This window comes from Procambarus clarkii, chromosome 19 (genome assembly GCF_040958095.1).
Source record: "Procambarus clarkii isolate CNS0578487 chromosome 19, FALCON_Pclarkii_2.0, whole genome shotgun sequence".
Classification (NCBI taxonomy): Eukaryota; Metazoa; Arthropoda; class Malacostraca; order Decapoda; family Cambaridae; genus Procambarus; species Procambarus clarkii.
The window spans coordinates 22616377-22639736 of NC_091168.1; the positions used below are offsets into that span (position 1 = coordinate 22616377).

General features: G+C 40.0%; 1 long non-coding RNA gene and 1 other non-coding gene across 2 annotated transcripts in view; one reads left to right on the plus strand and one right to left on the minus strand.

Annotated features, from left to right (window-relative positions):
* The window catches only part of LOC138366233 (uncharacterized), a 127304-nt gene extending 105404 nt beyond the window's left edge, over positions 1-21900 (plus strand). Inside the window, exon 3 of the long non-coding RNA XR_011229110.1 lies at positions 21682-21900. This is a non-coding gene — a long non-coding RNA (uncharacterized lncRNA). The remainder of the gene's footprint in view (positions 1-21681) is intronic.
* Positions 857-22368, minus strand: LOC123757568 (uncharacterized). Its single transcript, XR_011229109.1, has 9 exons — positions 22205-22368; positions 20313-20704; positions 15358-15564; positions 10855-11777; positions 8878-9053; positions 8338-8446; positions 4917-5037; positions 1818-1918; positions 857-1199 (listed from the first exon to the last, which is right to left on the minus strand). It is a non-coding gene; the product is annotated as an uncharacterized protein (transcript).
* Between the last annotated feature and the right edge of the window lie 992 nt (positions 22369-23360).

Genomic DNA, 23360 nt, shown 5'->3' on the forward strand with positions numbered 1-23360 from the left:
AAACAAATGGGCAGAGCTGCTTTCACCCTGATGCACCTGTTTACCTAACATAAAAAAGTACCTGGGAGATAGCTGCTTCCTTGGGGTGTGTAACAAAAAGGAGGCCTGGGTGAGGACCGGGCCGTGGGGACGCTAAGCCCCGAAATCATCTCGAGATAACCTCGAGATTAGGCATCTATACTCGGTGTGACGTCATTGTTGTCAATAAATGCCATGTGGATAATACGTTCATATCTCTCTCCACTTTTATTATACCAGTGGTAACAAGGATTAACAGCAGATGCATTTGATGGATTTCCAGCAAGGTTGAAAAAGCAACATGAATCCTTACAGGATTTATATAGAGATTTGAAGGCAATGGCTAATAACTGCAACTTTGGAGCACAGTTTGATTGCTGAGTGAAGGACCAGTTGTTCATGGCAGTAGAAAATGAGATTTTCCCCTAACCTGGTTTAGAAAAACTGTTCTTGTCACATAGTACATTTTCTCATTGGCATCTTGAATGATCTTTAGTGCCTTATGAACATCTCCAGACTCCGATGGTTCTGAATAAGAATTCTTAGCTTGATGCTGCTTCTTGATAATTACTTGGTGGCTGAGCTTTTGTTGTTTTAGAACTAATAAATTCTGTACCAGGATTGGGAGATTTATTTGGTTTGTAAGATATAGTAATTTTTTCAGCATTCTGTATCTTTCTTATTAAATAGTGATAGTGCTCACTTGATAGTGAGTACTATAGCACTTGATAGTGCTCATTTTATCCTCCCCATCTACTAGTTGACCAGTGTCTTCAGGGGCTGTGTCCTTGCCACTACCTTCATATGGTGGAGTTGGAAAATGCAAAATGAAACAAAATTACATTTACACAATTTTATTTTAGTAAAGTCTGTACCAAAATTACATTGAAAAATTTCTCTAGCTGTACATTAATGCTTTAAGATGGAAAAAAAAAATGTTCACAATTTTGAATGTGAATTACTGAACCCTTGAGAATCCCTAATTTTACTGATCTTTCAGGTGGTGGTTCCAAAAGTACATGTAGTCCAGTGTCTTGGTACTCTGTATGTCGACCAGGGAAACGATGAATAATTTGGAGGAGCGAGTGAGAGCTAGTGATGGTTCTTGAGCAGCACAGTGAGGCAGGCAGACGTCTCTCCCAGAGACACAGAGTGAACACTTTCCACTGTCAGCAGCAGCTCTGGAAAAGACAGGATACTAAATGAGGGACAGGAGGGGGGGGGGAGAGGGAGGGAGGAGGAGGAGGGGGGTTGGGCGGGAGGGTGGGAGGGGAGGGTGGGAAGGAGGGAGGAAGGGAGGGGAAGGTACTTCATTTTCCATTTCCACCCACCCACACTCCCTCCCTCCCTCCCACCCACCCACCCACCCTCCCTCCCTCCCTCCCTCCCACCCACCCACCCTCCCTCCCCTCCCACCCTCCCACCCACCCTCCCTCCCTCCCTCCCACCTCAATAGGGGAGAGGTGATAGAGGGAAGAGAGAGGTTCGGGAAAGGTGGAGGGAAGTGATGAATGGATGCAGTAGTAAGATTAAAAATGCGAGAAGACGGTGAAAGAAATGGAGAATGGAAGATGTAGAAGAGTGGATCCCCCTTCCACAGCCCCCTTTCCCTTACTTTTATTCTCTCCTCTCATTTTTACTCTTACTACTACATCCATTCATCACTCCCCTCCACTTTTCCCTAACCCTCTCTCCCTCCTCTATCACCTCTTCCCTGTACTCAGGAGAGAAAAGGGTGAATGGAGTAGAGAGTTTAGAAATGAAAAATGAAGGGGGTGAGGGGGGGGGGGCATAAATACCTTGTGCTTGGCCGGTAGAGTCCATGTGAGCAGCTTGAGAAAGGAGATGGTGCTGGTGTCTGGACAACAGAAACGCTCCCCTTCCACCATGCACAAGAACCCTGTAATGAGAAAATGTGTGTGAACAGATATGATTCGACTTGCAGGTGATCGAGGAAGGGATCCCAGGTGTAAAAACAGTTTCCCCCCTCAGTGCCTACAAGCTCTACCACATGTGCCATAAACTTAACAGATTTGTATAGAATAATTCAACCCACATGAAATTAAACTACATAGAACTTTGATTTGTATCACTGGAAAGGCCAAGCAAACAACTTTGCAGTAATAATTACTGAAACATGACAACCAATTTATTTATTTGAATCTAGCGTTTAAAACAAGTACTGTACGATTATTATGAATATAAAATATCCATTTGAAAACACATTCACAAGTAAAAATAAGTTGTCCCCTAAATCACATGCGAGGGGGAAGGTATATTTGTATTGGCCACAGTATTGTGACTTAATGCTGATTGTATAGAACACACTGTGAACTATTTACTTAAAATACTGTATTAAAAACTGGGTCACTAGTACCTCTTAAAAACACCAAAGGCCTTAAACAGGCTACACTTCCAAACTTCAATAGGAAGCTTTCTTTGATACACTGTATCTGTAAGTCTCGAGTCAATATAAAGAGACATTATGAAAACATTACAAGATCCTCAAGTGGTGTGTACATCATGTGGCACGATTGTGTCCAACCCCTCCCCCCACCCTTAAAAAAAAAAAAGGTGTTTTCGTTTAATACAGAATCATTCTAGATCGTTTGTTATGATCATTCTCACTGAAGAGCCAGAAAGTAAATAAAGCAAAAGAGACAATTGCAGATACGCAGAGAAACAAGAAGAGCAGCATTGTTGTTTAAGATTCACCTACTCGGAACAAAAGTTCCAAGCAGCAGCATGGGATATGGTGAGCCCGTTGTATTAGCAAATCACTCTACTAATGATGCGGTCAGTTCAAACATCTACTGGGAGCTGTCGGCTACCCTGACACATATCAGTCTGGAGCTGGAGACCATGAAATGACACACCTACAGTGGGAGGGGCAGGCCAAGCAACCACCGAGTCCCAACTAGACAGGCATTTCATTATATCCAACACTGATATTCTGGAGAGACCTCTCAGCAACTAACACCAGAGAAGGATACCAAGATTTACAGGTGAGAAAAGTAAAGACTAATCTTTGACGAAGAAAGCCCGAGAAGTCTGACCATGAGCAACCCAAGCACAAAAAGGACCAGGTAATACTAGAAGGCTAAAAATCCCGAGCAGGAAGGGATGGCCGAACTGTCTCTGCTGTCGATGTGGCTGGGGCAAACCCCGGAGGTGGTTGAGCTACACCCTGCCCATGCTCTGAAACCTTTACAAGTTTCAGAGTCTGGAGCAAGTGAGGGGTGGGGACAAGAGCCCAAGGTGGGGGACAAAGAGATGAGCCACATCAGGCAAAACCAAAAGGAGGGGGGGGGGCAAATTTACAATACCATCAACCCCATCAACTCAGTTCCTAAACACTATCATCTGAGTGATGGCCATCTCTGAGCCATCCATGTAAACACCAAGCCACACAGAGCAAATACAGGCAAAACCAACCCATACAGTGCTGCTGCCGGATAAGCGGCCTGTCTTGGGGCAGGCTCCGCTACAATAGAGACCCATAAAAAATGTATGTCCAGGCCTGAAGGTGGGGCATTACTTACCCAAAAGGCAGCATGGCTGAGACAAAGAATGACGATCAACAAGTAGCGATGTTGACGGACATCCCTCAAACCTGCAAGTAGCAAGTGTGGGCTTGGTGGATCGTTCCATAATGAGCCATGCCCAAGACCTGCGGGGCTTGCCAGGGCCTGAAGGAAGGGCTAAGCAGGACACCCCAGACACTAGGGATCTTTACCGAAAGAACCGATGTGAAAAGTACACCCATGGATAAACATGGCTGTGAAGGGTTTCAGCAGCATTCCATATGTACAAGCACTCAGGACACCACTCAATAATAAATCCCAATTGCCCCCACCATCTTCAGAGTCTTGCAGAGGAGTCAAAACCCCTTGCACTACTTAGGGTGAGGTACTGTACACAGTAGTCTGGCCTCTAGGGGGACGAACTCCCAAACCCACCAAACAAATCTCTATCAAGGCAGCAGCAGCAGTGACAAATGAGCACCTAGCAAAAGGCTGTCCTAAACACATGTGGCTTGAGAAAAAGAAACCAAGGTTCACACAACTGAGGCTTGTAAACCCATGAACGTGAATCAAACCCTAAACCTGGAAACAATACACACGCAAATGTTCCCCCCACAGGACAGTCTGAAGGATGGGCCAACACTTGTCTAAAAAAAAGCTGGGACCTGCTAAAGCTAATGACTAAAGGAGCAGTCCACACAGGTTGACATGAGAGAACGATCTGAAGAGTGTTGTCATAGGAGCCGGCAGCTTCTGATTATGCTGCCACCTATCGGTGGTCAACTGTAAGAGAGGTTTGAACTGACCACCAAGTGGTTTGCCAAGTGGTTTGCTATTTCCCTTCTCAGTTCTCTGTGAACAATACAGATGTCTGTTTGGCTTTGATTACTTCCTGAATATTTCCTAGGATAACAGTGGTCATAAGAATCGGACCAGGTTTTGATTCTGGTAGGCTATCAAAGACTCCTGAGGCTGATGTGACTCGTGTGTGTACGTAGCCCTCACAGTGCTAGCTACAGGGTGCTACCATTCTCCCTCCCCACCCAGAAACAATTACACTGTATCCAATGTCAAGATTAGAAATGTCAAAAGTCTACTTCAAAACATTTAAACACTCAAGTCATGCAATAACATTACACACATTATTACATGAAACATGAGTCCAATTCTGCCTACACATGGTGCCATCTGAGTTTTATGGGCACATTCCTATCACCATATTACATAACTGACATTCATTTCTGGAATTTATCCACCACTACCACAATATTTATTTACATCTCTCACACATTCCTTGTTGCAATATATCAGTGCATTGTTTACAAACTGAATATAAAATATTCATAACGCAAATGAAAACACTGAAAACAATACCTCTGACACTCCAGGATAACTCCTCTTAACAGCTTTGTAATATCCACAGCGGACTTGTGCTTTTGACCAAATGGGAAGTCACACAGCACAACATTGACAGATGCACTCTGCAGTGGCAGTGCTGGAATCAAAATTTGCTAATGTCCTTAAAGCCAGAAGATAATCTTTATAATGATTCTCAAATTCTATACTTTAATAATAAGTGAATACAGTACATTATACAGTATTCATTGAAATGATTTCATCCATTCTAAAGACCCATTTACAGGAATGATAAAGTCAAGAAACATGTTACTAAGTACTAAAAGATATTTAAAAAAAAAACTAAATTACAAGTGTTGCATCAACGAGAAAATACTGAGGTCATACAATGGTATCAAACCAACATCTCTGGACTCCTTTGGCATATGCTCTACCGACTGCCTGAAGAGTTCAGGGATGCGGCTCGATGAGATTAAATGGCCTCAATATTTTCTCATTAGTCATAGTGGTTTTCAAGTCCATAAATGATGAAATTCTTAATAAGTTTTGACCCCTTCAACTCTGCATATCTTCTTGGGAATTCAACTTGAGAATTTCTTCCCATCTTGGGGGGGGGGGGGGGGGGAAATCCTGGGAGCAAAGCAAGTTATGCCCTCACTTACACTCCTGGGTGTCAGGGGCCTCGGTACTAATATAACAACCAAGTGTAGTGCAAGCAAGTAAGCAAGTCAGCTTCAGCAGCAGCAGTTTCAGCTTCAGCAGCTTCAGCTTCTTGCAGCACCATTATGCACCTTGTTCCCACAGCATCACATTGATTTCATTAAGTAACTGCAATCATTTAATGACGATAGCGATATATAAGATCCCAACAGTGATTAAAAACTATGGCATGTATGATTTTCAGATATTAGTAAATATGATGCAGTTGATGATGTTCATAGCACAAGGCACACTGCCGCAGCACACAGATGCAGTTTGGTACATCTATGCATCGTACCACCGAAACGACATCGTTTCTTCATCTTCTGGTGTGCAGTTTGGTCAACAACCCTGTTAAGGCTTCCAGAACCCTGAATATCAGCCCATGACATATTTGAAAAAACAGCAGCCAAAGCTGAATTTATGATCTGAACTTTAATGATATGGTGGACAACCTGAGAAATATATACCCTGCAACAGGAGACCAATGATACAGAATCAACCAATGAAGTGTCAACTGAGGCAGAGCAAGTGGCATGCAGACAACAGTGAAGAGCCACCATTGGACAGAACAAATGATGCTCCCCTGGCCAGACCAACCAAGCATCAATTACCAAAGGACTCCTCTGAAAGCCAATCAACTCACATTCTTTCCCAGAAAAGGTGAAGGATGCAACCAAACAAAGCACCCACCTACCAGGTCCAAAAGAACAAAACCCCCGCCTCTGGAGGAGAGCATGAAGCTCCCAAACCCAACAACCGGAGGCAAGAGCCAACAAAAACACTACAGTACCTCGAGACAAATATTCCGCAATGAATGTGCCACTGTGAACAAAGGGAAGAAAAAGTGCCAAAACTTTATCAAAAGACAGATGACTCAGAAGCAGCATGAGATTGTAGGAGGTAAAAGAGAGCAAGACAACTTGTAAAATGACGCCAAGGCTGAATTGATATCAAATGTAAGCGACAGCAGCTCTGCCAAAGTTGAATGACAAGAGGCATGGTATCAGCATTTTCCATCCTATGTAGCTCTATTTCCTGATCATGAGGCTCTTGCAGTGAATGCCTTTTGGCTGGGCTGGTCGAAGTGGAGGGCTCAATTACCTCTGTCCCCAGTTCAGTTGTTGCTCTGGGTGTTCAGACTGGCGTCATACTCGGGTAAGGTGATCCTTCTGGCTCCAATGGTGGCTGCTTGGCCTTGGTTTCTAGTTCTTCTGGCCTAGTGTTTGAACATAGGCATTTTTCTGCAGATTTGCCACTTTTTCAGCAGATCAGCCTGTTGACATACTTTGCTGATTCCATGTTCTGCTCTGCTCCACACGTCTAAAGTTTCTGACGCAAGTTTATCTCCAATTTGTATGGTGAGTAGGTAGCCAAATTGTTGGTGTCCCACCTGCGTGTGTCTTTGTGGCAATTGTATGAAGTGTCTAGGGTCTCGATTCATCTCTTTCTGTCCCTTTGTCATTTGTCCTGTCGCTATTCCTGTGATTGTCCTTTTTGTCTTAGTTTTTATGACTCGGCATCTCATGCCTAATACCGTTGCCTCTTGTCATTGAACTTTGGCAGAGCTGCTGTAGCTTACATTTCATATCAATTCAGCCTTGGCGCCATTTTACAAGTTGTCTCTGCTCTCTTTTTATCTCCTGCAAGCTCATGATGCTTCTGAGTCATCTGTCTCTTGACAAAGTTTTGGCACTGCTTTTCTTCCCTCTGTTAACAGTGGCACATTCATTGCGGAATATTTGTTTTGAGGTACTGTAGTGTTTTTGTTGGCTCTCGCCTCCAGTTGTTGGGTTTGGGAGCTTCATGCTCTCCTTCAGAGGCAGGGGTTTCATCAGATATTAACCCAAACAAACTATTCCCTTAGAAAGCAACGTAGTGGAATAGATTGAATATAGCATACAATAATTGACTGACAATCAAAAGTAAAATGATTCTAAACATTAATGCTTGGCAATCTGCCTACTTACTAATCCACAGTTCACTTTTGGGGACTAGCAGACTCCAGTATAGGTGTGTGTGTGTGAAAAAGTATTAGGGTGTGACCAATGCACAATGTATATTAAGGGACTAGGCTGAAGGCAGCAGTTTGTAAGTGAATGTCTTTATTTGTACAGTATATGCCATTTCATGAAGAGCCCTGTACATCTGGTCTTGTCAACTGGTATGTGGATGAATACTGAGGGTGAAATAGTGCCGGTTCATCTGCGATGCTAAATACAGGAGTGTAAATATAATGTGATATATTTTTATAATATCTATAAAAGTGTTGCCCGAAATGCTATGTGTACTAGTGGCTTTAGGTATTGTATGTACTACCTCTATCTTTAAATCAAACAGAATGTTTGTACTGTAACTCTGCAACTATGTATGTACTTTTCCTAAATAAATTATTATTATATTATTATAACCTTCTTTCACTATATTATTCACTTTTTTCCTCCAGATTGATGACTCCGTCACCACAAAAGGGAGAAGAAACAATATGGTGATAAATGGATGGAAAGATAAGTGGAGAATCTTCGATCCTTCCACACAGAACTGGGAATAAACTGTATCTAGTATTAACGGCACTTATACAAATTCTACACAGAACAAGGACTTCCATGGTCAATTTAAAATTTCATTCTTGTGTATATAACAACAAATTCTTAAATTATTTAGAAGCCAACTTCTAATTGTTTTATCAAAGAAAATGTGTCTGAATCAAGTAATACACAAGATAACAACGTCAACTTACCAGTAGCATCAGCGTGTAGGAGACTAACGGGGATACCGAGACCACGGAGGTTACATCTAGATACCTCTAGCTGCTCTGTACTCAAGTCACTTCCTATAACATGAATAACCTGCAAAATAATGCATAATGTAGTTCTAAACTGCATGTCTAATAGCACAGCTCAAAAGACTACAAAAATCTGTTTTGGTGTCAGGATTAAAAACACACAGTACAACACCTATCACCACCATCATTATCTCATTTCTCTTTTGTATGGAGAGAAGAGGCACTTGGTCTTTAGTGGAGTGGAGTGAAGATAAAGAAATTGGATCTTCAGCCGAGTTATCACTTTCTTATTGCAAGGAAAATGGGGTTCTTTGCATCGCTTATCAATGGGTAGTGTGTGATTGGGAAGAGCTAAGTCAATTCTTTAGTGACAATTAAATGTCCTTTATAATTTTATGAGCTGTATGGAGGATATTTTTTTTCAAAGCATAGAATAAACAGATTTTATATTTTACAAGGCAAGCCACCAAAACAAAGTATAAGGCTCAGTTCTACCTCAAAGTTTGTAGCTGCCTCCAACAGAATGGTTCCCCCTCCACACATTGGGTCCAGGAGTACACAACCAGGGGATACTTGAGACAGTCTGGCCATCAGGTAGCAGATTGTAGAGCGAAGCGTGAGGTGTGGAATGTAATGCCGTAAAGAGAGTGTCTTGTGCGCCAGCGAGACACCTACAAATATAAACGTAAATGAAAACCCGCCAAATTTGCTGAACTCGTGACCAATTCTATATGTTTCAATGAGTATTTGATTAAGCAATTCCATGGTACATACAAATTCATGGCTAATTAATACAGTATTGCCTTATAGAAAGATTTTCACCACCATTTTGATATGTAAGATGCATTTTGCTCCACTGAGAAGACAATACTAGGCACTCCTGAAGGGCCAAATAGTGTCACCAGGCAGTATCGTGGCACACCCCATGTTAAGAGAACATTGAAAAGCCAGGATTAGACAGATACAAAATGAGACTCCAAGGAAAAGGGGTATAATGAAGGAGGAGGAAGACCAGATGCCCCAGAACCAATCAAGGGAGATGATACAATGATAGAACTCTGAGACACTTTGAGTAAAGGATGGTTGAAAAACCCGACCTACAAGGAGCAGGGAAGAGCCAGGAAGCAAAATCCGTCATTGGCCAATCCAGAGCAGAAGCTCCAATTCAAGAACATTTTAACGCAAGCAGATAGCCAGTGGCAAGTGGCTGTACAAACCTACTGCGGTGCTGAGGGAAAATAGAATCACCCAAAAGGTAAAGACCCAAAATAAGGCCCACCTTCAGGCTTAACAGGACAGTTTGGAAACTAAAAGGATGCCAAAAGGGAAATAAACTGGTACAGTAAACGACATTCCCAAAACCCAAGAACAGAAAGGGAAAGGACTAAACATGAACAGGCCAGGCAAGGTCACAAGCCACAAAATGCACAGTGAGGAGAAAGGAAGCTGGCACCCAACAATAGAAGCTGAAGATGGACTAGAAACACTACACTTCAGCAATGAGCACACACCACATCATGGTGTTAGGGCAACAGACCAGCCACCACAGCCAAAAGCTAAAAACTAGCCCACCCCTACACTAGAAAGCAGGGTACTGTACCAGATCTGGAACAGGACCAACAACTACTTCCACCTATATAGACACCAGAAAGATAGAGAAACGTAATCTGAATGTGGATACCTCAGGCAACATCTAGGATCTAGAGACCAACTACATACTGTTACATGCAGAATGAAGTTTTAAATGACAATTCATATGAAATGGTGTTGCTATTAATATTTTGCTGGAAAGAGGCAGTGCTGATTCTATGCAATGACTCCATATGCACTGTAGAAGATATCGTAAGAAGATGAATTTCTTTTAGGGTCTTTTTTACATCATTTTCCAATATTGTGTTTATTTCCCCCTGGGAGGAATGCCTCCTCTGCCCCATGAAAATGGGAAACAGTAATAATAATGATGAAGGTGACTTATCTAATGTACTGTACTTACTTTAACATATAATTACATATATTGGCATGTATTTGAGCAATTTTGGAGACAACCTGACAAGAATCTTAATGTAACCTTTATGCTTTAAAAGGCAGCTCTGCTGGAATTGCCAATAGCTTTCTAAATACATTATTACCCCATAGAAGAGCACTGTATAAGCAATGAATAGATATTAAAAAATGAAACCAGTTCTGTCATCATATACTGCATACTTCACATGATCACAGTGACCCACCACCACCGCACTCCAGCTAGGCATAGTCATCTACAGCATCATTTGTTATTTTCATTTCACTTTGTATTTGTACAAGTGTTAACACCAATCTTATTACATAATCTCATTATCACAATCAAATAAGTTATTTATGCACATATATAAATATATTTTAATTAAACCAATCACATATTTTTTAATATTTTTGTTGAAAAACAGACTTATCTAAAATTGTCAAAATATTAATGTGCACTAATTTACTTACCTAAAATAAAATGTGAATCTGTAATATTCACATAAAAATCCATTACAGGCTCTCTCCAATTTTTGGTCCAGCTCATCATCACCTGATTTAACTGGTGCACAAAGGTCGTTGTAAGCCAATCAGTAGTTAGTACAGTCTTAGTGTGGACCAGAGACCCGGCACGACACCCTGAAACTCACTGTTTCTTCGTTATCGCTTGTTTTCTTATGTTGATCTGGGCTGATCTCTTTCAGTGAAGCATCGGCCAAATCTGGAGATTTTAAAACATTAAAAGTGATTTCGTTTCCTGTTAATGGTGCGAGCGTTGCATTTGTTGAGGTTTTCACTTCTGCTGGTTTTCCATTATTATGTGCTGGAATAAGCTTAGATATCTCCTTAGCCTGTAGATTAATGTTGTTAGAGTATTCTGCATTTATAGAAATCTGCTCTTTTTCAAGTGATATATTTCTATCTGGCAGTTGCTCATTTTTTTCAGATATATTAAGTAACATTCTGTCTTTAAAATCTAATTCTTCATTTTCTGTAATAATGCTATTAGACTCACTTGTAGTATGATTCTAACATGATTTTTCTTTTACCACTAACATATATACTAGATACTCGATCACTACTAGTCAATCTTCTTCTTTTCGAATTACTTCTGTAAGATTTGTCTCGGGTATTCAAGCTGAAATCTCTCTTTCGAGCAACACTTCTATTCTGGCAATTCTTCATTAAGTTAGAGGAAATTAAAGCAGATTCGCGCTTCTGCTGCAACTGCTGTTTGTCACATTTCCTATTAAGAGATCCAGGGCAGGTGTTGGGATTCTTGCAGAGTACACGATTTCCAGCTACATAGTGATGGAAGTCCTTCAGGGCCTTCACTCTCCTTGCTATATTTGCCCATTCACATTTCTTCACAATGTCCATCAATTTTTTCTCATCTGCAAAAGAGCATAAAAACTTGAATTATGAATTATATTTCCTTCTCATTCATACTTTATTTGAGCAAAGCATAAAGTGTTGATGGTAATCTAAACCTACACATGAGAGAAGACGTTATTGGATATGCCATTACTCTTCTAAGGGCTATACAATCAAAGGAAGAAACGAAGGGATAAATTCTCATAAAAGGGAAAATAAGATGATGCAAAGGTGCAGTGAAGATGGAGAGACAAGGAATTAAGACAATTTAATTTTTAGTGTATAGAATTTGTAGTCAACACACACTAGACTACATTACCCTTGCCCTTGCTTCCTTCGTCTCATCACAATCGACCTGATTATGGTCCAGGACAGACCGAAACGTCGTCATCTCTTCATTTTCTAGTGTGGTTTGGTCAACATACACCACATCATCAATGACCAAGATGACAGAAAATTCATACTTGCAACTCCACTTGTTAAACTGATACAACAAAAACAAGTTTTTTGGGGAAGGTTAGCGAATGTTTGTAGGGAAATGGGGGAGAGAAGGGGCATTTCCACAAAGAATTTGTATAGTAGTCCTGTTCAGCAAGGTTACAACTCCATTCTTTATAATAAACTTAATGAATATAGCAAAAGAAATCTATGACCCTTTGCTTGGCTGGATACTGGAATTAGGCTACCCATATGCTTGATGACTCATTAACCTTTGAGCATCAAGATCTGATATTGATGCACAAAATGACACATCAATGGAGCATGGTGTGCCGACATGGTTTGGTGGTATTTTAAATTTATTTTAAATATGCTTGCTTATTTTGGTAACCAGATACTGGTGTTAGGATTGCTGTGGCACCGGTATCTAGCAAAATTGGTTTAACCCAAAATATACCTTTCTAGGACGACCTTACCTTAACCTTTAGAACACAGTATCATTGTACAAATATTTGAAGATGCCAAACATGCACATTCATTCTTCAGTTTTCTATATATATATAGTACTGTACAGTATATACTCTATAGTACAGTACAGTGGAACCCCAATTCAAAGTACTATACCTTGATTCAGTGAATCTCCAATGTACTCGCCCAATTCGACGAATAGGAAGCAGGGGATGTGTGGATTTGATTAGGATGTTGGGACCAAGTTCACAGATGGAGGCCAGATTACAAGAAATAGTTGGAGGCTTGGGAAAGCCAATACTGAGCATCTGAAACCAAATTCTATGTGTCCCCCCCTCCCCTAGTTGCAGAGGTTTTCGTTCAGTAAAAAATGGGCCCTTTCTCCTTTGAAAATGAGATTTTGAAGCTTGGGAATGGGAAATGTACTAGATGTGGTTCTTCAACTGTCTTCACAGAACCTGTCTTCACAGACAGGTTCTCTTGGTTGTTGCCCTTCACATGACAGCTTGAAATTATAATTTTGCTCAGTGAAATCAGTCCACTAGAGTGTGGGGAAATATTAAGGTATAAATGGTCAGACTCTTAATATGGCTACAATCACGTTTTTGATGATTTTTGTTGATGGACTCATTATTACAAGAAACACTGGGAATCTTGGGAGGGCTATTGAAAATATTGAATAGGGGTTGGTCCCATATAGTTTGTTGAATTGAGGTTGTACTTGTACAGTACCTCAATAAAAACCCAGATTTGAGCCTTTTCCCTACAGGGACATAACAGAACTCACAGACAGAACTCTTCTACATTATTATCAGGGTACAATTAAACTGTACCGCACCCTGAAAAACTGTATTTATTCAAATAAATAATGAAAAATATGAACAGGGCATACGTTGTAAGAATATTCAATCGGTTTAAATAAGAGTACCAAGAAACATTTAATATTTCTACCCTTAGCATTGCTTATATACAACATACAGTATACCGTATTATCTGGTGAAAAACATGTGCCTGTTTTATAAGAATAATTTGTCGAAAAAATAAAAAAAAATTAATATGGTTTATCATACATTTACTGAACCTGATGTTCAAGTGGTTTTGATGGGAAGGGCTAAGGGAACTATCAGGAGAAGGTGCCAAACCATTATGCCTATATAGCACTTGAGAGGGATCAAGATAAGGATTAGGGATGGGACGGGGGAAAGAAATAGTGCCCAACCACATGGATAGTCAGTGATCTTGAGGTTATCTCGAGATGATTTCGGGGCTTAGCGTCCCCGTCCTCGACCAAGCCTCCTTTTTGTTACACACCCTCCAGGAAGCAGCCCGTAGCAGCTGTCTAACTCCCAGGTACCTATTTACTGCTAGGTAACAGGGGCATCAGGGTGAAAAACTTTTTGCCCATTTGTCTCCTGCCTCCACCGGGGATCGAACCCGGAACCTTAGGACTATGAATCCCAAGTGCTGTCCACTCAGCTGTCAGGTGCCCGAACACCAATTGAATTGAACACCAACCTTAGAAAATGGTTGGTGTTTGCTTTCACTCCACTGTCCAGCCCAAGTGGTTTTGGCTTCTCCTGTAAGCAGAATTCCTTCAGGGGGAGAAGTTCAAAAATGACCATATTAGCAATTTTATGTACCACAGCCATTATAATTCTTATTTCCACACACACACACACACACACACACACACACATGGATCCATGGAACGCGGATCCTGTTACACGGAATAGTAACAGAACGAGAGGACATGGATGGAAGCTTGAAACTCAGATGAGTCACAGAGATGTTAGGAAGTTTTCTTTTAGCGTGAGAGTAGTGGGGAAATGGAATGCACTTCAGGAACAGGTTGTGGAAGCAAATACTATTCATAATTTTAAAACCAGGTATGATAGGGAAATGGGACAGGAGTCATTGCTGTAAACAACCGATGCTCGAAAGGCGGGATCCAAGAGTCAATGCTCGATCCTGCAAGCACATATAGGTGAGTACATATAGGTGAGTACACACACTATAAATCAAAAATATAATTTAAAAGAGAAACACCAGTTTACCTTGTTGCAGTTTGTCTTCTTGTGTGATACTGTAATCTTAAAATGTGTAGTTCTTGAAAATTTGCATAACCCAATCTCGGGTTATCCAAATTTCTGTTTGGATATGGCAAAGTTTTGCCAGTCATCATTTGACTTAAGACTCTGAGCCAGTCTGCATTATCCAGCCAAATCTTCGGTTATCCGAATTTCTGTTCAGATATAGCGAAGTTTGTTAGAAAATTATCCGAACCCAATTTTGGGCCTATGGAGGGTCAGTGGAAGTCCTTAAGGGAACTTCAATAAACCTAACAAGCTTTTAGTCTCAAATACGTAATGAAAAATCAGAGCCTAAAAAAAAAAAAAAAAAAGATGTGCCTTATGAAAAAATAATATAATGCAAAATCTGTCTTGGAAGGCAGACACCAGAATGAAACAAAGATCTGCCACTCCTGCAGTGACTGCAATATTGGCTACAGCAAATTAAGCATTACCAATATGTAACAGCTTAATCAAAAGAATGTGCTAATGTTGAGCACAGTTATTTAAACATTTAATATCACAGAAGATACTAGACTCACTTCCAGTATGTTCACTATTTGGTTACATGTATGCAAACCACTGGGTTTTCATTATTCCCTCATTTACAAAATAATAAACTTACATTCTTTTAAGATGATCTTCTTAGATATTGAATCTTGATTTAAAGTTTTCTTGCCATCTGACCTAACCTCAGGATTCTGCAATTTCACACAACACATTTCCTCCGAGTAGTGTACTTTTGTTTCTATTGAATGCTCCTCGGCATTTTGTCTCATATTCAGATCTGAAATCGGTTCATTGGGTATGTCATTACTATGACCAGATGAAACTGAAAAATACAACAATTTCTAGAATTAGAATATAATTACAGTACCCGGTATTATAAAAAAACTACCATATATACATTATATATATATACACAGTATTTGTTTGTTAAAACAATCTTCCTAATTTTGTTAATCTTGTTCCATCTGGGTACTTTTTTTCCTTTGATAGAACAGTCTGGTGTTGAATCTTGCCTGTGCATTTCAGCTGCTTTCAGTTATTGAGATTTTGAATGACACTTGAAATTCATGCAATTTATAGACATAACTGATAAGCTAGATGAAGAATATAGCAACAGAAATGAAACAATAACAAACAAATGTAAGTAAACATTCAAACCTAATGAAGAATACCAGAAATCATGAACCAAAGGAAGCAAAGACGACAAGGTAAAGTGAACATTAGACACCACACACACACACAACAGTCGATCTAAGGCGACATCTGAATCAAGAACGTGGCTGGCCCAGAAGTTAACTAAGAGAGAAGAATCCAGTTTGACCTTCCGATACCATGAGCCCAAATCTCAGAAGAAGACATTGCCGAGATGAAAGCTTCAAGTGTGTTGTATTTCCACCGATCATGAGCACAGGGGTAAACATGTGGCTTAAATAAACATGACCACCTGTTGCAGCAACTGCACGAGACAAGTCTTGGTCCAAATGGCCAAAGTATGAGGATTAATGAACCTGAGCAGATGTGCAACAGGCACTCGAGGCCCAGTGACACCAGAGTAAAACTGCAATTGGGATACAAATAAGGTGAATAGACAGGCAAACAACCATGTCTCAACAATAATGGGACCCCAATAAAAAGTATGGGACAAATTTTTTTTGCCAACAATAATGGAACGTATTGTAAGCACACAAACCTATCATCAGCGACATGCACCAAGAAAAGCAGCTGCTGCTGCAAAGCATAGAGCTCCCCAACCCTATAACCAGAAGGAAAAGCCAACAAAAACACAAGTCTTCAGAGTAATGCCAACAAAAGAAAGAAATCCAGGAGCAAGGAGAGAGCAAAAGATCCAGAATGACATCTAGAAACCAAGTAGGATCCAATTGAGGACAAGCAGGGCAAAGATGAAAGAAAGTCTCATTAAGCTTAAAACAAGACACAGACAAGGTCAAGTTTACAAACCAAAAAAGAGGGGCTCAGAAACAGCCAAATACAGTAATACGACAATATAGTGTTCAAGATCAACAGGACAAAGATTCAAGAGAAAATATATAACCAGTGCAACAGACATAGAAGAGGCATGTTGGAGAGAAAGAAAAAGCTGAAAGAACTGTCAGGTCACTTCACTATTCGCGGTAAGACGACTCCTGCATATGAGTAACCATATTGGACAGAGGTAGACAACCATTAAAACCGATATACAGATGGTCAGAGATGTGAAGAATCTGCTTTAAAAGTGACTGTTGATCATCTAGGTTAGTCAAAGGTCTGGAACCAGGGCTGAACTGGTCATATGTGATCCACAAAAATGATGTACCTCCACAAGGTACATAATTTTATCTTGATGTACATCATTTTACCTTTCCTCACGAGGAGCAGCATCCCCCATGCTGCTCCTCATGAGAAAAGCCGAGCTGTTTGCTCAGCCTAGGAAACAGCACCAAACCTCTGATCAGCTGGCAAGACCATCAACGAGGAGGCTAATCCAATCAGTTTAGGCAAGCAAGGACCAGTAGTCCCAAGAACTGCAGCTCTTAAAGTACTGTACCATTAAAGTAAGCCTGGTAAACATCCTGGGTGCCAAGCTGAGCACAAAGGAAGGAGCCTGAAAGTGGTAAGAGGTGTGCTTCATGTGAAACTCCAACCAGCCTCTGAAATTAGAATAGATAGGAATATGCCAGTAGGTATGCATATAGTGAAGTGAAGCAGGTGGCCATACATAATGTAGGGACACTTAGAAAGAGGTTCGGAACCAAGCCCACAAGGACTAAGAAATCTAGCAAATGTTCAACGTAAATGCTGCACTTGCCTAAGGAATTAAGAGGCAAAGAGAGAATCCACAGTTATACAGACATTACTACCTCTTTTAGGATATTGAGAACCCCAGAGCTGAATACAGTCCTCAAGGATAGGAGGAGGGGTACATTTTAACCAAAACACTTGGAGAAGGGATTGCAATGTCATGTACACTATGTGGAATTCTAAACCCATTTCACATCCTCCCCAGAGAACAGGAAAGTAGAAAGGGAGAGGACATCAGAAGCAAGAGCAGCCAAGCAGACTACTGGAGATAGCCTGCACACAAGGTACCACAAAGACTTCTAGAACCACAACCTTAGTAAGTGAAGTGACAACTCGCAAAGACCCTCAGCAACTGAAGAGGCCACACCAAGGTGACAAACTCGTATTGTAATTTGGTCAGTAAAAATCTCTTTGACTGACAAGAACAAGCTAGGAATGAGGCCTTGAAAATGATTATGACCGAAGTCAAAAGCAAGAGGAAAACCTGGACATAAAGCTGCCAAAACATAACATCTTTGGACAGGGCAAATGCATACAGAGATTCCTCCTTCCAGCTCAGGATCGACAAATGACAGTTCCATGATCGAAATGATACTAAGCCACTTCCTCGTTGAAATTAAAGGGGTTATTTGCCAGCCAGGTGAAAGGAACCTAATCCCTGTACTGTAACTAGGAAATGGCATAGGAACAAAACTCAAAAGAATAGGTACCAGATCAAATGATTGACCAGAAATTGGGTGGAACCAAGGATACACAGGCATGTCTTTACCTTCACACAGGACAATGAAACACACCTGAGGAGTATCTGTGGATGTATCAAGCCCAAATTAGGGAAAGAGGGAAAAATCTTGCCATCTCTGAGACAGATTCTGGCCTGATCACCAAAGCCCAGAAGCAATCAAAGGAAAACCAAAACAACCTTGAAATAGGTGTTAATGATAATGACATGATAATAAACTATGTGGTATGTTAAGGTCTCACACCCCTCACCCATTATGTTCTTGACTGCCCGTTGATTAACGTATATAGAAGGAAACACATACATACATACATACATACATACATACATACACTGAAGGACAAGAGCTATGAGGAGAAGTTAGAGGCATTAAATATGCAAAAACTAGAAGATAGAAGAAACATAGGCGATATGATCACTACGTACAAAATAGTAACAGGAATCGATAAAATTGATAGGGAAGAATTCCTGAGACCCGGAACTTCAAGAACAAGAGGTCATAGATTTAAACTAACAAAACAAAGCTACCGGAGAAATATAAGAAAATAAAATTCTCTTTTGTAAACAGAGTGGTAGACAGTTGGAACAAGTTAGGTGAGAAGGTGGTGGAGGCCAAGACTGTCAGTAGTTTCAAAGTGTTATACAACAAAGAGTACTGGGAAGACAGGACACCACGAGCATAGCTCTCAGTCCTGTAATTACACTTAGGTAATACACAGTATATATACTGTATATATATGAACATGTACTTAATGAGATGAGAATAGCTTTAGCCCTGAAAATTTGGTCCCTCCCAGAAAATATTATGCTAGTTTTTTTTTTTTATACAGAATGCCCACAGGAAATTTTGTCTAAATGCTTGTACTGTTCTTCAATAATGACTGTTTATTTTTGTTCATAAATACTTGCTTGACTATCATCATTGTACGAAATAAATGATTGGATTGACACATTGATCTTATTTCAAACTAATATGTTGTGAGATGGCCTATATTAAACAGGGATGTTAATTATGATTTATCGTACTGTAGCCTGAAACAACTTTTACATTGTGACTAGTATTAACCCTTTCACTGTGGAAAGTTTATACCTGAACCACACAGCTCATTTCTGGCAGATTTGTTGTAATTCCATAATAAATATTTACAATATTTTGATTAGACGTGAATAATGTTAGTGATAATGAAACAATTGATTAAAAAAAATCAAGCTTTGTTTAAAAATCAAGCTCCAGCCTTGATTACAAAAGCAAGCTCCAGCCTTGATTACAAAAGCAAGCTCCAGCCTTGATTACAAAAGCAAGCTCCAGCCTTGATTACAAAATCAAGCTCCAGCCTTGATTACAAAATCAAGCTCCAGCCTTGATTACAAAAGCAAGCTCCAGCCTTGATTACAAAAGCAAGCTCCAGCCTTGATTACAAAAGCAAGCTCCAGCCTTGATTACAAAAGCAAGCTCCAGCCTTGATTACAAAAGCAAGCTCCAGCCTTGATTACAAAATCAAGCTCCAGCCTTGATTACAAAATCAAGCTCCAGCCTTGATTACAAAAGCAAGCTCCAGCCTTGATTACAAAAGCAAGCTCCAGCCTTGATTACAAAAGCAAGCTCCAGCCTTGATTACAAAAGCAAGCTCCAGCCTTGATTACAAAATCAAGCATTAAATGCAATGAAATGCTCTTTTCTGGTGAGCCTCCAGTAGCTCCAAAGCTTAATTCTGGGACTACCAGTTTAACTCTGGGACTACCAGCTTAACTCTGGGACTACCAAGCCATGGCCCAGCACACCAGGCCTCTGATACCTATCTGTTGTATACCAGGTGCTAGGACCAGAATTTGCCTCACTTACTAGATATCAACTCATTAGATATCAATTCATTAAATATCAACCACAAAACTTGGGAATAACCCACTAGAAGGAAACAGGTGTAACAAAAAAAACTAACTGCTCAAAGAAAATTACACAGATAAACCAGTCAGTCAATGAAAATGATGTCCATATTCTGAAGTAATATAATATGCACTCAGGATTTACTCACCAGCAGTGTTAATCTGTTCACAATGCAGCAACATGAAGATTCTCTCCACCATTTTCAGCTTAAATACTGGTGATGTGATATGAACGAAGTCTGCTTCTTCTTCTTCTTGACTCTTAACATTTGAACAAAATTTGCCACGATCTCCTGCTTTGTTGCAATCATCAGTTGTTGCCTTTTCCCCTTCTGTATTGCTCTCATCTTCACGGGCCTTTATGTTTTGCTGCAGCCCACCAGTTGCGTGATTGATGGTGAATGACAGCTTGCCTTCCCCCAGTGACTGAATATCACAAACATTAGGAACTTGTTCACGAATCTCTTGTGCAGCAAAAGTGCCCAAACCTCGGCCACATGTAACAAATAATTTTGTACTCATCTTGAGTTCAAAAATTATTCTGAAAAAAAGAAATGGATAATTAGTTCAACTATAATCAGTTATACTGTTCAGTATAATTCCTTATCACACTTGTTTGGCATCAAACTGCTTTTAATCCAGTACCAATACTGTACTTCAATTCCCATTTTCATGGGGGTGGGGAGGCTATCTGTCGTAGAGAAAAAATATCCCTCATCCCACTTGTTATACCAGTAATAATTAACATTAACATATATAAAATCACAGGTAAAGAAGCATCACCACACTTCAGCAGTCATCCACAACAGCATCCCTCCAATTCATAAGACTAGTCGAACAGTACGCCTAATGAATTGCCATCAAGAATAACGTTGCTGGTCTCTAGACGGGAGTTGATTTCCTGACATCAGTGCCTAAACAAAACACAGAGATTCACTGAATATACAGTAGTCTGATACCTATCAGACTTATAAAATTATATTAAAACATGAATGGAATTATGTAGAAAACCTGTTTAATAACAATCTGTTATCCAAAAATGATTTTATCTCAAGCTACTGTGGATGGAAGTGCAAAATATAGACTGATGTACCCCACAAAAGTTCACATTATGTACTATTTATTTTGTAAAGGACAGGGATAGAAGGCAACAAGCCTAACTTTTCCCAGGCCTAATGTAATACATCAATATACTAAAGAAGGCCTAAGATTGCATGTTAGGGCTAGAATTGCATTTTTAGGCCTAGGAAAAGTTATGTTTAAAGTTACTCTCACTTTTTATTATCCCTTTGAAAATTTCAATAGAACAAAACCTGAATTTGGGGGGGGGGGGGAGGGAATGCAACAGTGCATATTTTGTACATTCCATCTATAGTAGTTATAAGGTTTAAAATATTTTGAAGGACAGGTTGTTAAATAAATATCATAATCTTTCCATAATTCACCGCACGGTTCTTTTACGGTTTATCAAGTTTTTTTAATTGTAAAATTTAGAGGTTGTATTTTACTTAATTTCAGGTGGATGTGTTGTGTGGTCCTTAAACTGCAGCATGACACTGGGGAAGGTACATAGAAAAGTACATGTGAAATAAAGCAGAAACATCTTCAGCATCCTGTCCCACCTGACTCACAGCATCCTCATTTCAATCTATCTCACCATAGATTGGTGGTACCATGGTACCATTTCTAACATCTAATTGCTGTAATCAATGTATATTAAATGAAAGTAAAAAGAAATACCATACTCTTTGACTGTTGACACCCAAAATAGTATAAATTACACTCTCTCTCGTCCAGGCAGCTCAGCTCACATAATTACCCCATTATAGCAAAGATTGACGAGACCGTTAACACGTCGACGGCTTCCTGTCTTCGTCGAGGAAACTAATTGTAGAGTGTTAGTGGGGCCTCAGGTAAATTCAGGTAATTTGGTAACTGCTCCCTCCCTCCAAGGCAAAATTATATTGCCGTGAGAGGCAAGCAAAGCATCTCTCACTGGGCCCCCAAGGATGGTATCTGGAGACAACTATAACATTCTTACCACCTCCTTCGTCTCAATGAGAGGTGCAGTATTGTGTGTGGTAGCTTTCCTTTTGAGGATAGGTTGAGGGGCGACGGCGATCGAGGGATCGGGTGCGCCCCCTTTTGAGGATATGTGCTACGAGTCCTACGACCTTCCTCCATCCGCCCCCGGCCGGACAGTAAACAAACTCCAGCAAGAATCCGGATTATCCGGATATGACTTCGGATCGTCGGTATCAGAACCGGCGACGAGATTTATTTATTTATTTATATAAAAGAAAGTACATTGGGTTTATGAGAATACATAGCATTGATGTTTTTACATTCTTGTAAAGGCACTAGTACGCATAGCGTTTCGGGTAAGGTCCTTAATCTAACAGTTTAAGATTGTTCCTAAACAACTGTGGCACAACTGAAAGGTTGATGATATTCTGGCGAGATATAAGAATTGTGTACCAAGATTGCCACCTTTTGTTGAATTGTCTGAATGTCTATTGCAAATGGTCTGTGTACCTTGTCATAAAAGTATCTATGTGTACTTCTGGTAACATATAGAAGGATGTCTATTGCAAATGGTCTGTGTACCTTGTCATAAAAGTATCTATGTGTTCTTCTGGTAACATATAGAAGGATGTAATAGAACCCATGAGCACCACACCAGAAATAAATACAGTTTTGATATTCCTAGAGTACGACTTAATCAAACTAGAAATGCTCTACGAATCAAGGGGCCCAGAATGTGGAATGACCTTCCCAACCATGTTAAAGACTGTACCTCTCTCAACCAGTTTAAGTAAAAAACGAAGCTATACCTAATAAATTCCCTGTAACCTACCTTACCCTTCTATTGTCAACCAATGTCTGTTTTTTTTTAAGAGCGCTGTTTGTTGACATAATTGTATTTGTGCTGCTTTTTCATCTATGTTTTCATTTCTTGTTTTCATTCTACTCATTATGCTCAATTAGTATTAAGCTTGTCATTTAAGTTTATCATGCCCGAAACGCTTTGCGTAATAGTGGCTTTAGGCATTGTATGTACTAGCTCTACCTATAAGTCAACCAATCTTTGTAAAAATTTATTGTATGTATGTACCTTACTTAAATATTGCATATGTAAAGGAATAAATGTATATGTTTATTGTTTGTTATATATATATATATATATATATATATAT